The sequence below is a fragment of the Macrobrachium nipponense genome, chromosome 4, assembly GCF_015104395.2.
Source record: "Macrobrachium nipponense isolate FS-2020 chromosome 4, ASM1510439v2, whole genome shotgun sequence".
NCBI lineage: Eukaryota > Metazoa > Arthropoda > Malacostraca > Decapoda > Palaemonidae > Macrobrachium > Macrobrachium nipponense.
In genome coordinates this window covers 52,022,361-52,040,786 of record NC_061100.1, presented here as the reverse complement: position 1 = coordinate 52,040,786, position 18,426 = coordinate 52,022,361, and the positions used below count along the sequence as shown (strand labels likewise).

The window sequence follows — 18,426 nt, the reverse complement described above, 5'->3', positions numbered from 1 at the left end:
CCATTTCCAGACCTAAAGCACTCGTCCTCACACACCGGAGCCGTTCGTTTCAAGCTTAGCACAGGGAAGTGTTGCCGTCCAGCTGCCGCACACACCCCGCGAGAAAACCCGCAAGAAAATTGGAAGAGAAAAATACCTCCTTCGAAAACCCCAGTGGCTCATGATTGCTACTTTAATAGATTATTTGATAGATTATTTAATCCGCGTTAGCTGTACATTAGCTGCTTTATTCAGTCGTATAATACGTTATGGTTTCTGAGTTTCTGACCATATTGTCTCGATTCGCACAATTATATATATATATATATATATATATATATATATATATATATATATATATATATATATGTGTGTGTGTGTGTGTGTGTGTGTGTGTATATATATAATACGTCTATTTATGATATATATTGTGTTTATGTTTGTAATTATACAACTAATAAACTGCAAGGAAATATGAGCATTCTTCCAATATCAAAGCCCAGCCTGTCATTTCAAATGTACCGTTTAATTCATAAAGTAATACTGAATAAATTGCACAGGATATTAATTAAGATTTGGCACAGAGAGAAATGAATAAACCAGCTGTCGCATTCTTATTAAATGTCAACGGTAATCAATCACATACACGTTACTTATATAAATATATATATATATATATAATTATATATATATATATAATAATATAATATATATTATATTAAGTAATATTATATATATATTATATATATAGATATATAATTATATATATATATAATATATATATATATATATATATATATATATATACATATATGTATACATATTTACACACACACACACAGATTATATATATCCAAATTTCAATCCCACGGAGAAAAACCGATACATGAGTCAGTTTCCCGAAGAATCAAAAGTACCACCGTTAATCTCAGCAGTAAATTAAGTACCTGGTGGTTAGTAAACTGTCATTGAAATCCAGGTGGAAAAAGGCAAGGGCTGGCAACCTCATCCCATTAAGCCTTTGCAGAGATCAGAAAGACTCTTACCACCTGGAGCGCTCCCGTCTGAGCAGAAAGTGCGTTTCGTTGCAAAAATATATAATGCGAGAGAGAGAGGAGATTATTTCCTCGTGCCTCAGATGCGCAAGCTTTTCCCAAATCGGATACATTAAGCCAGGCGTCCTTATGCACGACGAGAGGACCCTCTCGCTTCGTGAGTGTGCTTGACCGCAGCATAGGATTCTGTTCCGCCTCTCTCACTCTACTTACGCAGACTGCATGACTCCCAAGGAGATATGCTAACGTTCCCTTAAAAGGAGAGCAAATGAAGAAAGCCCTTGAGGAGACAAAATCTCTCTCTCTCTCTCTCTCTCTCTCTCTCTCTCTCTCTCTCTCTCTCTCTCTCGTTGCGCGAAACTAGGAGGACAGGATGCGAATTTCTTTTTTAACATAAGTGCATGGTAGCTGAGACATTGACCTAGTACACTCAAACATAACTAAGTACATCACGGGGTCATGCACGACGACCATCATCAGCAAGTACATAGCTGTATACCGTTCGCGTAAGGTTATACAGGACTACAACACACAACTATACTATTTATCAACCAATATTATAACCATAATAGCTTAGTACTATTCAGGTATGCTACAGTCCACAGCGATAAGCACATAGAGGCTGTCTGTGTGCGGCTTTCATATGCAAGGCATGCAACGGCAGTTAGTCCATATATGAATACAACAATGTAGGTTACATTAACCGTCCTCCTCGAAGTGCTTCTTGCAATTCCAAGTGGATTATGAAACTAATCATTGCAAACTCACCTCATTGTTATCCGGCTTCACCCATTACGATTTATCCAGTTGAGGTCTTTCACAAAGTGTTGTGTAAGAGAGAGGATTCAGTCCTCATCGTACATGAATAATCGCCTGGTGCATTCCTGCGATAATCATCCTACTCGACTCAGTTGTCAGGTTAATAATTATATCCATTCGATGTGAAGATGAGAAACTCATTTCCCTTAAACTGACTTTTACCTCTTAACCGTTGGTATAATTGTGAAATTTTCATCTAAGTTGCAGTTCTCACATCCGATTAGAACTACTTCCGTCACGTTATCATGCCAGGACAGGTGTACCCAACTGCCTATGAGCTTGAATATGTAAAAGTAAGTATACATATACTATATAAATATAATATAATATATTATATTATTATATTATTATATTATAGATATATGTGGTGTGTGTGGGTGTGTCTACATCCTAATGTGGTATATATTTGTGGTGTGTGCATACTGTATCATATACAGTATATACAATAAATTATTATATTTATATATATATATATGTGGGTGTGGTGTGTGTGTTTGGGTGGTGTGTGTGTGTGTGGGTGTGTTGTTGTGTGTGGTGTGTGGGTGTGTGTATAAAACAACAATTCTAAATATATATCTATATATAATAATTATAAGGGTTGATATAATCGTGTGGGTGGTGCTGTGTGTGTGTGTGTCTACATATATAGGTGTATATATGTTGTGTGTGCATATGTTCATATCCATATCTACAATAAATATATATATATATATATATATGTTTGTGTGTGTGTGTGTGTGTGGTGTTGGTGTGGTGTGTGTGTTTGTGTGTGGGTGTGTGTGTGTGTCAACACAATCTAATATTATATATATATACATATTATATATAATATATATATATGTATATATATATACATATTTAGATAGACAGATAGATAGATAGATAGATAATCTACGTATATCATCATAGTCATCACTCCCACTATCATCCTGATCTCCACTTCGTCGTCCTCCTTCAGGCGCAACTGATTCTCCCCTAGTAGTCTTCGCGTCCTCGGGGTCTTCCTCTCTAACAATGTGATCATTTTCGTCTGGCGATTTTATCCTCATCCTCCTCCTCCTCCTTCCTCCTCCTCCTCCTCCTCCTCCTCCTCCTCCTCCTCCTCCTCCTCCTCCTCCTCCTCCTCCGGTCATTCCTTCCCAGGTGAAAGAAACTACTAAAAGAATGAAGGGGAGAAGGTAATATATAGGTATTACGAGACCTCCGGTAAGGGATGTAATGGAAAAATAGATGACCGGTAGCAGGAAATACAAACATGAATTTAATTGACGACAGTCTCATGGTTAGCACATACTTTGATCAGCGGCCGAGAGAGAGAGAGAGAGAGAGAGAGAGAGAGAGAGAGAGAGAGAGAGAGAGAGAGAGAGAGAGAGAGAGAGAGAGAGAGACGAAGCTGGAGATATAGAGATGATGAAAAATCAATACCTATGTAAATTTAAAGCTTACAGAAGAAATATCATGAATAATGTCCTCGTGGTGAAATTCAAAAGGTTTATAAGAAAAGTCACATTAAAGCGCATAATAATACCGATACTAAGATACAACTATTAATGATGAACATGTGGAAACTACGCTTCTAGGTACGAAGTACACACACACACACACACACAGAGAGAGAGAGAGAGAGAGAGTGGAGAATGCATGACAAAATATCAGAGAGAGAGAGAGAGAGAGAGAGAGAGAGCAAACCCGTTGGGTTCGAAGAATGCATACCAAGATCAACCCAGAATGTCAGAGAGAGAGAGCAATCCTCTGGGTATGAGTAGTGAGGTATGTGCCCCATCTCCGGAGGCATTCCCCCTTGTGCCATCAAGGGGATCATGACGAGGCAGCGCTGTCCCAAAGGGTTTTCCAAAATACCCTCCAGGTCAGTCCGGCGGCCACTTTCTTCACTCATTGCTCCGGTATAAATTGCCAGCACTCTAACCTCGGCGAGGGTCAAATATTTCATCTTCAAAGAAGGAAGGAAGGAGTTATTTCACCTCATTTTTCTCCAGCCTCCTTTCGCTCATTCAAACCCACAATTCAATTATGGATGAGGTCAATACTTCAGTATTTAGAAGTGGTAGAGAAAATGAAGTCATTTCACTTTTCTACGCGTCATCCTCTTGTTTTAAGAAACTGAAATTATTATCCTTACCCCAAACGAAAGATGAGAAACAATGGTAGTACTAAATGTAATTAAATCTATAATTGTGCTAGAAACGATGGTATAGTATAAGTAAGTGATATGAGACCGGCCTGGTTTTGCCGATATTTCTAGTCTCCGCATGGAGGCTTAACGATAACGGAATATACTCTTGTCTATCTCTATTCTCTACAGAACACTATTCTTTAAAATCATATAGCTCATTCCTCTTCAATCATTCCCCTGTACGTACATACCAGTGAGCTCAAGCCAAATCGTGCCTTTCATTGGGGAACAATCCCCACTTACGGTACGTACGGTACGCACGACTTCCATTCTTACAAAATCGGAAATCTGGCAGAATTCGCAAGACCTCACACATCTATAAAGTCAGCGCTTCTTCTGCAAACCAAAAATAAGACTCGATTGAACCCATGAATTTGTCATGTGGCCTCCGCCGCGCTGCAACAGCGAATCGTTCAAGGCAGGAAACGTGAAGAAATGCTCGCGTATGTTCCTGCTCGAGTAAACTTCATGAGAAATGTTTACATAAACTCTTCAGACTAAACGACGTTCAAGCGTGTTTGGCAAGGCGCAGGGAGGGCTGTTCAAGTCTGTTGGGATAACATTGCCCTGCCCCGTTCATTCATAAAGTAGATTTTTATTCGAGTTTCGTTTTTCTGAAATATAATTAAACAATACCATTACAAACGAAAAATGTGTTCCAATCCTATAGCAAACGATAAGTTAAGAAAAATAAGTACTTAGCAATCTTCACTCATAGGGAATATATAAAAAAGACATTGTTATATAATAACTGTGGTTTTCGTTAGAAAAAATTATAATAATAAAAAGCGCATTTTGCAATGTTCATTCGCGGAAAATGTAAAGTCATCGTTTTACATTACAACGCTTTCCATTCAGAATATGTAATTTTGCCGTGTTAAAAAAAAACTGCAACGATATATTCTAAAAGGCAAATAATATTCATAAAGTATCCGCCAGAAAATTAAATATTTCAAATGAGAAAGTTCATTTATAAAGAAAATACTTAAAAACACTATTCCAATGAAAAAGCTATTCACCAACAAAGTGAACTCTCGGTGATGACTTAATAAAAGGTAATATCAACATAATGAATCTTCAAAACGGGTATTTATCCACGAACAAGAGTCTTGGACAAACGTAGGAAAATAAAGATAGAATGTTTATACATCATAATTAAGGCATTCTTTACATATTCCCCAGAGAGAACTAATGCACAGGAGAAATACAATGATGAAAGCAAACACGAACAAACATAACCGTTTTCAGTCAGGGTTCAAGGAACGCCTGACTGCTAGCAAAGCTTTTCTGGTGAATTAGATGACTGACTTTTGTTATTATAATTATGAATTAGATGACTGACTTTTGTTATTATAATTATAAGAGAAAATGCTGTTGCTGTTAAATGTTGTTGTTGTTGTTGTTATGTCACCACGAGATCTTGGCCGCAGTATCAACCCGTAATACAAGACGGTATACACACTCACAATATAGAACAAGATAAGATGTGTTCACTTTCCAAGTTTCCACAGAATGGAATGGCAAAAACGTTACGTGAGAGAGAGAGAGAGAGAGAGAGAGAGAGAGAGAGAGAGAGAGAGAGAGAGAGAGAGAGAGAGAGAGAGAGAGAGAGAGATCAATTAAAATGAAAGCTAGTTTTAGAAACGACAATGTTGAACGGATCAAATATGTTTGTCAAGACAAATTGAGCAGCAGTGTATGAAATTTAGATATCCCCTTCTGATGGCTTCTGCTGATTGCAAGAAGGCATCTGACAGCGCCCAGAGACTAATACGTATCATGAACGCTATTACTTCAATATGGTACCCCGTCCCTTTTCTAAAGTTACTTTAAATCATCCGTAAACGATGCAACAAGAAGCATGGGTGAAAAGATGATAACCAAACCTACTGTTGAGTGCTTAATGGTAAAAACATCAAGGATTCTCGTGATCTCAATATCAGATTTTCGTCTCGTCAAAAACAGAGCCTCAGTAATGACACGATAAAATCTGATATCCTATCAAAATGTAAGTCATCTTTCCACTAGGATCTCTGTTGGTATTCCTCATATCCTACTAGCAAAACTTAATACATACCCTTCTCTCCAAAATTATCATTATTATTATTCAGTAATAATATATATATATAGTATCCTATTCAACTGGGTGATTTTTACAGTATGGGGTTCGGGGCTGCATCTTGCCTCCTTAGGAGTCCATCACTTTATTCATTATGTGAGCTGTTTCTAGTAGCAAACTCTTCTGCGTGTGAGTCCTGGAGCTACTTCTGCATCTAGTTTTTTCAGGTTCCTTTTCAGGGATCTTGGAATCGTGCCTAGTGTCCCCATGATAATGGGAACAGTTTCTACTGGCATATCCCATATCCTTCTTATTTTCATAGTGTTGCAACATCAATGAGCGGTACTTTCTTCCTGCTTTTGTCAATCAATGTCACGTCTGTCTATTGGCCTGTATCATCCTATCTATTCTGATACTATACTCCCAGAGGATCTTTGCCTGATCGTTTTCTATCACTCCCTCAGGTTGGTATTCGTACCACTTATTACTGCATGCTAGCTGGTGTTTCTTGCACAGGCTCCAGTGGAGGGCTTTTGCTACTGAATTATAACTCTTTTTTTGTACTGGTTCTGTTCAAGAGCCAGACATTCACTTCCTATGTGGTTTATGGTCGTTTTTCATATTGCATTTCCTGCATATGGGTAAGATGTATTTCCATCTATTCTTCATTGGACATATCTGGTTCATAAGGCCGGATCTTGTGCTGCTGTTAGCATTCATTCTGTTTTCTTCTCGAGTTCTCCCCTCTGTATCCATTGCCATGTTTCATCGCTGGCATTGAGTTTTTATTTGAGTATCACCTTAAGTCTGTGCATATGTTCTTTCCTAATCGTGTCCTTCATCTCTTGGTGCTTTATATCCTCTCCTATTACTCCCAGGTATTTGTATCCTGTCTCATCTTGTGTTTGATGCTATTCCCATCTGGTAGGTTTATCCCTTCAGTCCTTGTCCCTTTGCCTTTTTGTATGTTGACCAAGGCACATTTTTCTATTCCAAACTCTATCCTGATGCCCCTAGACACAATCCTGGATTTGGGTATCTATTTCCTTGATGCTCTTACCATACAGCTTGATGTTGTCCACGAACATCAGATGGTTAATTCGGTTGCCTTTTTTACTTTTTTACTGAGTTGGTACCCAGCATCCATCTTCTACAGTAATTTTGTCATGGGAATCATAACTACTACGAAGAGTAGTGGTGGTAGTGAGTCGCCTTGAAAGATCCCTCTCCTGATGTTAACCTTGTAAGTACCGTATTCCAGTTGTACATTGCATTTTTCAGGAAGCGGATGGTGTTTACCTCTGCCCCATATATTTTCAAGTATTCTATTAGCCACGTGTGTGGTAACATGTCAAAGGTTTTCCTGCAGTCAATCCACTTCTTACTATTCTTCATAACCTTTTTGTCTATCAGGGGATGGTCTTTTGTGCCCCTACACTTCCTTCTGCAGCCTTTCTGTTGGTGGAGGATGGGATTTCCATTATTATTATTATTATTATTATTAGTCCCAGCATTATATGTCTTAAAAGGAACCCTCGCCTCCCGGCCAACTTTTATTACTACAACTATGCACCCAATATTTTGCTGCTAATTAATTTCCCAGCACAGTGTTATTGCTTATCACGCATCAACTCTCTCTCTCTCTCTCTCTCTCTCTCTCTCTCTCTCTCTCTCTCTCTCTCTAGGATTGATTACTACAGCGCTCTCTCTCTCTCTCTCTCTCTCTCTCTCTCTCTCTCTCTCTCTCTCTCTCTTCCACTAAACTTTTCCACATCGTCTCCCAAAGTTACGAAGACTAACACACGTTAGCACAGAAACTACAAGAATGCAGAGGGTAACAAGTTATAACACAAGAACTCAAGATAACCAAAGCCGAATCAAAGAGATGATAATAACACAACGCCAAACAAACGAAGCCAGAAAGGAAATCCAACCACAGATTCCTTGGTCAGATACAGACAAAAGCACGGGCAGACTACGGAGATGATAGGGGAAAGGGGGGGAAGGTGGTATTTTTCCCCCCTGGGATATCCCGGGTAATGGAATCGCTTCCTGAGCCTCTCTACGAGACAGTCGAAGCTTTGGTCCAGACCTACATTTATAGATATTAGACCACAAGGCCGATGACCTCCTTGGACAATGCATGCGAAGGCATGAACCGAGACTACTGCTGCAGATACACAGTATGTATGTGTATTTATGCGTGTGCGTGTGTGTGGATATATATGTATGTATATATATATATATATCTATATATATATATAGATATATATTTATTATATATTATTATCAACTAAAATATTCCCCGTCGGTTAACATATATGAAAATAAATTAATTCCAAGGTAGAGCGAATTGGACATTAAAGGACATTAGTGGCTTAATGCATGTTTATAAATCACGGTGATGTGATAAAAATTCATATGTATGTTTTATAGTAACAATGTATGTATTCATGTATATATAATGTGTATGTATAATCATCTTTATATGTAAATATGTAATATATACATATATTGACATTTACGTAATATGTTATATATATATGAGCATAATAGTTGTTGAGTTCTGAAACTAGTTAACCAAAAAATAAGAAATATGTCCAAAATAAATTCAATCATTTTATATGGCACTGTTCTTTTTGCATTTCGTTGTACACTCTCTGATGGAAGAAAACTTTTATTATTAAGAGCAATTCCAGTACCATAGTTAACTCCCACGATTAGAATCGATGCGAACCTTCAGTAATCTGTGAACGTAAAGATCACAGAATGTCTCAAGAAGCGAAATTTTTAACATTATTTCACAAGCACCAAATAGTCATTCTCTGTTAACTGTAGAATCTCTTCCAATTAAGCAACGAGCACAGAAGCTCAACGTTTATATATATATATATATATATATATATATATATATATATACACGTGTGCGTATGTGTGTAAATGTAGTAGCCAAAATGCCCTCTAACTTCTCGAACTTTTTTGGATAAGCTTCTCGTGGTCAGGTCGGCATCATGACCATGTGATTATCGTAACCCGGGTTCCATCCCGTTACCGGACATCGTAATTTCTTCATATCTTGCACTTGGATCTCAAGGCTTTGTAGTGACAAGCGTACCCCAAAAAGAGCGGAGAATTCTAGAAATTAAGAAGACATGGTTACAATGAAAATTAGAAGTAGAACGATGTCTGCCTTCCACATGAAAACAGAAAATCTATACAACTAAGAGCCGATAACAAAAAGTTCTATCAAGTTACAAATTAGAGTAATTGTCTGGAAGTCCTAAGAGTTCAAAATTAAAATCTCTTCCATTATTGCAAGTTTTAATTAAAATTTTACCCTTAATAATTTCAGTATTATTAACTAACATGGAGCACGCTCTATAAGGGTCATTATTAGTTTTAATGATATCGAATACTCTGCGCTGCTTAGAATTGATATCAAATAATATGTCTCTATTATTTAATGATATGTGAAATACTAAGGCTTAAAATTATAATTACATCCAATAGCAGAAGGTTTCTGTGGTGATTCGCTCGTTATTTCTAAAAATAATAAAATGCTGTACCAACACCAACGGATTCACTATGGACCGAAGTCTCTAAGGGGTTCCCGGCAGGAAATCTTTTTGTCTATTCTCTCTCCTGTGACACTGAATCACGATGTGACCAATTCCCGCAACTCGTCTCATTTTCTCTGCTGGCTTGCTCATTTACTTTGCTGCTCTTACAACATGCTTAAATATCTCAAGCATGACATTATCCAGGCAGACGGTCGACCTCAGCCACATGGAAATGCGCAACTACAGGAATCTCCAATTCTTCAAAACTGATCAAATACATATTTGCCCAAGTAGCACATTTCTACACCAACAAGCAACAAAAGCGTTTGCCACGGGCATCGCAATTCAAAACCAAACTCGGAGCATTACTGCAACACTGCTTAACCAAATGCCCCAAGAAACAGACACCTCCTCTACGACATGTTGCCAAAGAGGGCAACAGGCCATGGAATCCCATATACAATAAGATATCAATACAGACCATGGAATCCCAAAACACAATAAGATATTAATACATGCCATGGAATCCCATATCCATAAGATATCAATACAGACCATGGAATCCCAAAACACAATAACATATCAATACAGGCCATGGAATCCCAAAACATAATAACATATCAATACAGGCCATGGAATCCCAAAACACAATAACATATCAATACAGGCCATGGAATCCCAAAACACAATAACATATCAATACAGGCCATGGAATCCCAAAACACAATAAGATATTAATACAGGCCATGGAATCCCAAAACAAAATAACATATCAATACAGGCCATGGAATCCCAAAACACAATAAGATATCAATACAGGCCATGGAATCCCAAAACACAATAAGATATCAATACAGGCCATGGAATCCCAAAACACAATAAGATATCAATACTAATGACGACCAAACTTGTACCAGCAAAGGAAAAAGACTTCTATTGAACGTCATGATGAAACTTATTTTTTTGCATATTTCTTAGACACTGCCAAATTCCAACAATTAGTCTTCGCACATCAAGAAATAGAACGACTCAAATTTAACAAATGAGTTTCATTATCTTCAATGAGACGAGAAATTAGAATTTTGAGGACGAGAAATAAGAAGTTAACTCTTCCGAAAGAGAAAACGAAGACTTGAATGATCGTTTTAGTATTTAAGAGCTCCTGTTAACAAATGCGCAGCTGACGTTCCTTCAAGCCCCACACTTTTTCTTTTTTTCTTTTTCTGTTATCGTAAAAGAGAGGGCGTTCAGGGGTAAAGGAGAGAGTGAAGCCGAGTTTAGTCACTTTAAAATATAATTCTATTATACTCAACCCCACCCCCTCTTCCGCCCTATCTCGTAGAGCATCAAACAGGCCTACAAAAGCCCACGTTATTATAACAATGAATTTAGCTTTCCTTCAGAAGATACCTATGTATGACAAAAAAACATTCTAAGCAGCACAATAACTATCATAAAAATAATATACACTAAGCCACGTATCTATGAATTGCATAATGCATTATACAGCCGTAAATGACATTAAGCATTCCGGAGTCAGGAAAACCTACGAAATAAATAAACACACAAAACAGAGGATATAAGTTTGCTACGATGTAGTACATTTCTTCTTCGTATTCCCAAAGCCTTCCATATTTTTAAAGGCACTTTATGAACACATATTAGAATATCTTGCGAAAGGTTTCGCCTCAGTCATGTATGGCTTCTCTCCTAAGTTTAGCGTCCCCCCAAACACCGGGCCCCCTTCCTCTCTCTCTCTCTCTCTCTCTCTCTCTCTCTCTCTCTCTCTCTCTCTCTCTCTCTCTCTCTCACACACACACACACACATACCTAGCTATGACCCACGACCATCAACCAATAACTAGGTACGTAATTCAGAGCTCAGGTCCACAGGTTCAACGGAAAGCGCCCATTCGTCATCAGTCGTCGGTTCGTAATTCGGAAACGGGTCCACTAGTTTTAAAGTTGTAAGCTTACCTCTGCGCCACGATGAGATGACCTCGTCGAGGCCCTCTTCTGTATAGAACCGTTATCATTTGTTACAATTATTGAAGGCAATAATGTCAGAATTATCATTAGAACTAGACACATGATATGAGAGAGAGAGAGAGAGAGAGAGAGAGAGAGAGAGAGAGAGAGAGAGAGAGAGTTTATTAAAGTTCGTATCTAATACAGGATCTAGTGTATCCTATCCATGTGCTTCGCAAAAAAGAGAAAGCCATAATAATAGTTAAGACTATCCAAATTTCACAGCATAATAAATCCATGCAATGCACAAATCAAGTTTAGATAAACCAGGAAAAACAAAAGTGCATATAATTCGGTACAATACAGTGAACGTAAAATATTTATGAAAATTTCCAAGAAAACATGACAACAGTGAAGTGTACATACACAATTAACTTCAGTGGAGCATTATAACTTGACAAGATCACATGATATATAAACAGTTGCACGTATATTTGAAGATAGAAAATGTTAATCATAGAGGTAAAACGATTTTCTAAATTGCATGTAACAATACTAATCCATCTTACAAGTTCCTGCAAAGATAATCTCATAAAAGTCCATCATAAAAGTCCACTTTTCATTAAAAAGTCAAATAAATCGGTCACAGTACACTCAACAGAACTCAAAAACTTCCTTATATTTCGAAACAGATTCCAGAAAAAATATTCAGACGTAAAAACAGCAACTGGCACAACTGTGAAGTTACATCAAATTCAATATAGGCAGCGTGGCTGAATTTCCAGACTTAGCATCAGCCGTTGTAGAGTGTCTTGGCACTAACCATGACATGGGTGGAGGGAGCTGCAATAGTGTTTTAAGCAACTGCTATCCACTGTACCTGCATTCATGCAGCTGTTGCTGTGAGCTCGGCACTGAAATATTATCAAACTGTAGGTACCAACAACCGCAGCACGTTGGTAGATCCAAATTAAACATAAAAACGACAGAGATTGCACTAATGAATGAAGCCACTTAATAACATTAACTGTCTGTGTTCTTCACTGAGACAATTTTTTCATAAGCAAACCATACCCTGAGGGAACTTGAAAGAGTTCCATTTTTATTTCATTCCTAAGTACAAGTTGATATAGTTCATACATATAAAGGAAATTGGGAAAACGTAGTTAACACCATCAGGTGCAATGAAGCATTAGTCGAAAGAAAAAATGATGAGTCTTATGAAGACTACTTTCACCTAGTTTTTCCGAGTGTCCCCATGATGCCCAAATGTTCCACGGTTAGGATTACCTCCCTGTCATATACATAGGCTGTATGTATGTGTGTATGTATGCATGTATGCCTTTTTTAATGTTACACAAGTATCAACTTATTTAAATTATTGTTTTCATTCCACACGTTCCAGTTTCCTACCACTGATCGATTCTTTCCATACTCCAACCACGAATGCAATTTATGATATCTGACCCTAAACTGAAAGTGTTTTTTTCTTTCTTTATCATCGTATCCAGCACAACTGTCAATAACATTATCATCTTTATTACCGTCATCAGCACTGTCCTTTCAATAATTCATAACGTCGTCAAAACCACTTCATTTTATCATCATTACAATTCTACTGTTTAGCAGCACCTTCCTTCGAAAACAAGGCTAATAATGCACGTGTCACCAACGCATTATCATTAATCCGAGTGCCTGCAGTCATAAATACGCACGAGTCCACAGCTAGTCATCCTTGATGTAATGAAACATATTCAGCAAGGCACAATTCAGATCATCATTCTTATTCTTTTACGCTTCACATGACTATACTTATTTAAAAGCTGAATGAGCTACGCTGCAAACGGACGGATGAAGGATCAAGAGAATATTTTCATACAAAAGAGGATAATGGTTGCTATAAACATCATAATAAAGCTTTACAGTATGAGCGGAATGGTCTCATAAATTTCCACACATAGATAAAAGTGATAAGAGTGTAACTGATCATAATGTAAATAACGCGGAATACTGGTAAGACAATTACAGTAATTAAGTCTTAGCATGAATCTACATACAATTTCCGAGCAAAGCAAGTTCCATGATCTCTGGCAGGCGGTGCAAAAGCTTATCAAAACAGCAGTTACAACCATTATAATAACAACAGAATGATGAATAGTCATTCATGCTGAGAAAAGTTCAAGAGGTCTCCAACATCCAACAACAACACTCCCAGAGAGAGAGAGAGAGAGAGAGAGAGAGAGAGAGAGAGAGAGAGAGAGAGCCAGGCGAGTACATCTTATCTTGCAACATTCCAATGCTTTTCTGTCAACGTTCACTCTCCCTTTATTATCATTAATGTTGCTGATGATGTTATTACTCCCTTCATTACTAAAAGTCTGGACAAGTACACTTACTTAGTTCTCAGCATTTATTATTATTATTATTATTATTATTATTATTATTATTATTATTATTCATGATGTTGTTGTTGTTGTTGATGCTGTACATTGATTTTGCGACGACGTTGCTGTTGCTATTGATGACGAGGACGATGAATATTATTGTTGGTGTTAATGACGATGATAATTAAAGAACTGATGTTGATTACAATGAGTATAACTGCTGTAGTGTATCATATTGAAGACAACAAATTTTGAGGTTGCTGATGATTATTATAAGGACTGTTGATGCCGTTGGCGTAAATACTGATCATGAAAAGGATGATGATGATTTGAATATTTCCATTGTCATCACTTATGCCATAATAACTACACAGTAATAGAAATTTCCCCGTTTTCATCATAATTTCGATCATCGTTATAAACCAAGATTCTCTCTCTCTCTCTCTCTCTCTCTCTCTCCGGGTTGCATCCTACCTCCTTAGGAGGCCATCACTTTAGTTATTATGTGCGCTGTTTCTAGGAGCACACTTTTCATGGATCTTGGGATCGTTCCTAGTCTTCCTATGATTATGGGTACAATCTCCACTGGCATATCCCGTATCCTTCTTATTTCTATTTTCAGGTCTCGATACTAATCCATTTTTTCCTTTTCTTTCCCTTCAAGTCTGGTGTCCCATGGTATTGCGACATCAATAAGTGATACTTTCTTCTTGATTTTGTTAATCAACGTCATTATTATCATTATTATAGGTGTTGTTGTTGTTTCTGTTGTTAGCAGCTGTAGTATAACATCACATTCATCACTAATTTCCGATCTTACTGTCTGTACATTCCTTGGATTTATGCAAGCCCACACCATATCGTTATAGTGTTTGGTCTCCCGTGTACCTGCACACACATTCAGAGATAGAAACCTCACACTCACAGGTGTGCGGGTCCCAAATCCCCCAAGAGGAAGTCGGTCTTTATCACCACACCACCTATTAACGCATTCTGCTGAATTCGTCACGCTTTGTACAGGTTTTAATAAGTTGCTTATCTCACTGTATTATTTACTCGAGAGCTTCGGTAAACATTCTCTCTCTCTCTCTCTCTCTCTCTCTCTCTCGTTCTCTCTTCTCTCTCTCTCTCTCTCTCTCTCTCTCTATCTCTCTCTCTCTTCTCTCTCTCTCAACATACACATACACACACAAACACATACGTATATATAGATATATATATATATATATATATATATATATAATATATATATATATATATATATATATATATATATATATATTATATATATAGATAGATACACACACATATATATATATATATATATATATATATATATATATATATATATATATATTTATATTTATATATATATATATATATATATATATATACATATATATATATATATATAAAGCAAGACCATATAACTTTCACTTATTCAAATAGAATGACTGTCATACAAAACAATTGTCGCTTAAGTTTTCTTCCACCCTGAATTTCAGCAAAAAAATAAATATAAATCTGTCTGGTTTCTATCCGAGCGACAGATGCGACCCTAAAGCGCCGAGTGCTCGTCAGAAAAAAGAATGGGACAGTGGGATTGCTCCATAGAATCAAGATGTCTATACCAGCGTTGGAAAAGACATCAGGCAAGTCTCCCCAGTTCAAAAATTAATACATGTTTCTACATCGCATTTAACTGTGAGTGAATACGGGCGGAACTGGTCCATTACCTTATTATCATTATTATTATGGCTGCATAATGCACTAGTAAATTTCACAGACCTAAAAGACTGCACTATTGTAAATATTGCTATTCCAGTGATCGAATGCATATTCAAAATTCTTCGCACCTCACGGGGGCAACGAGTGAAAATAACACCGACGAAAACCATAAAGGGGAGAAAAAAAACCCTGACTCACCCCTTAGACCTCTCTTCTTCTGTCTTTTCTAATGGGATTATCGTGCAAGGAAGGTAACCAGAGAAGCGCAATTTCTAAAACCAACTTATATAGCAAAATCCTCCCTCAGGCCTGGAAAAAGGGTGGCACCCCAACCCGACCCACAGCCCCACCCAACCCCCGCTCGCCTAGCCCTGCGAGCCCTTCGTCACCCTATCCGACAAACGACACTAGAACCACAGCGACGGTCGAGGTAGCAAGAGCCTGGGTTGGTCGTGTCAAGCCACAAGCCCCTTTCTGATACATACGGGTTCCTCCTGAGTCATGCTGAGTTACCTGTGGTTGACCGCGGATTCTTTCCCCGGCCTTTTGTCGGAGCGTCTCTTACAGGCTGTTACCACAGACACGTGAGTTTAATTGTAATCCTGCGTCGAATTAAGTGGGGACACCCTATCCCAAAGGAATGCACATCTATGCTGAAAATTCCTTCCGTGACTGACGGCCCCAAACACGGTAATAATGGTATGGAATACAGAGGGAATGCAAGGAAATAGCGGATTATTAATTATAATAATAATAATACAAGCCACGGAGAAAATTACTGATGTATGTGTAATCTTACCATTCCGATACATTTGAAAAGTTAGATTGTTGGGAATCTTTCTCTGAGCAATGAAATTCACTTATTATGAATTTCTCGGAGCCATAATCTTCCTTAGAAATCATCATTACCATCATAATTATAAAAAGACTGAAGGGCGTGCGCTCAAGTATACTTCCCCTTTAAAAGTACCATTTATGTCTTCTCGCGCTACTATTTTTGATAGCTAACGCCTTTCTAGGACCTGGATTGTATCTTTCTGCATTGTATCTTTCTGCATTTAGGATTTGAATATAACCATGAGCTATTTATCACTTCTGTTATTATGATTAATTATTAATATTATATCAACGAATTATTAAGACAAACTAAAAGTAAATCACACATTCACAGACAACATTGAACAAATGTAACATGCAAGCACACCCATATACTACATGCAACGAATACGTAGTCCTCGACATGCAAAATTATAGTCTTCCTTGCCTAAAGATGAAGACACCATGGTATATTGAATACTACATAAATAGTGTTCACGGACGACCCTCGGGAGGCACTGGTAACAAGACCATTCGCTTGAGAGGCTTCCCGAGGGGTCAAGAAAACAACTGTGGTTCAATAATGGGCCAAAAAAATGATCAGTGTCTCAACTACAGGTCAAATATAAAGATTAGTGACTAACACAACAAAAGGCAAAATCAGCAAAAGACCAAATGTCGATATTTTAGCAAACAGAATGAGGCTACTATGTAGCACATGCTGGAAGTTCACATAAACTCCAATATTTCGTATCCAATATTTTGTAAAATGAAACAAAGCATGGATATGAAGAATGAAAGAAATTTCATTTAAATATCCAATAGTTATAAACAGACAAACTGAAAACAAATGCACACACACAAACACACACAACATTCTAAGGGAAAACTTCACCCAATCAAAGAACCATCACCCGTTTCACCAACACATAAATCAACAAAATTAAAGAGAAACTGGACTGAAATGGACAGAATAAACTGCTCTCATCACGAAAGAGAGAGAGAGAGAGAGAGAGAGAGAGAGAGAGAGAGAGAGAGAGAGAGAGAGAGAGAGCGATAAAAACTTAATAAAAAAAAGTCAAATACTTAGTACAGAAAACTGACTGGTCACCTAATCCAACCGAGGTGTTGGGATCCTAATTTTCTAATAACTTTTCTAACTCCAGTGCTACGAAAGTTCTAATACATCTTGAAATTCTACACTAACATAATAACATTTTACTATATTTCCATCACGACAAAGTACAGCACAGAAAGCACACATAAGAGACAAAAAAATCCATTAGCGAGATGAAAAATCTAGTGACAGCTACATTAATAATCATATACACTGGCACACAATCAACGGTAGCCATGGGTCTGGCTAACAGCACAGAACAGTAAAAATCAAAGGAGAATTAATGACATGACTTGTACTCTCAAGAGCATTTTTATGTAATACCTCACCTTTCACCAGTGTTTAAAGTTAAACGAACAAAAAGAATAGAACATGTTCTCTAATCCCAAATATCCAGGTCTAAACAAATTTGGCAAAGGTATTAAGATGCGTTTCCACTACCAAAGAATACACTCAATGGAGAATATGACTTGAAACACGATATTTTAACTATCGATTAAAATGCTAGTCTTAAAAGTTAGATGAGAAAATAAATCAGCCTGTAATGGTCACATACACCAAATTACATAGCCATGTTCTTTATATAATCGAAATTATTGAGAGGACTGAAAAATGTACTCATGAAAAATTAGTGACCAGTCGACCTGAAATTTTGCGGCTACCTTCTAAATTACAAGAAGTGTACAACCGATGGGCTGTGCGGAAATGCACAGATTTGATGCAGGTCCTATTTATTCATACAGTGCA

At 37.4% G+C, this 18,426-nt stretch overlaps 1 protein-coding gene across 5 annotated transcripts in view; it reads right to left on the bottom strand.

Annotated features, from left to right (window-relative positions):
• The window catches only part of LOC135210928 (fat-like cadherin-related tumor suppressor homolog), a 736,096-nt gene that overhangs the window by 588,855 nt on the left and 128,815 nt on the right, over positions 1 to 18,426 (bottom strand). The gene's annotated exons all lie outside the window — the stretch shown is intronic.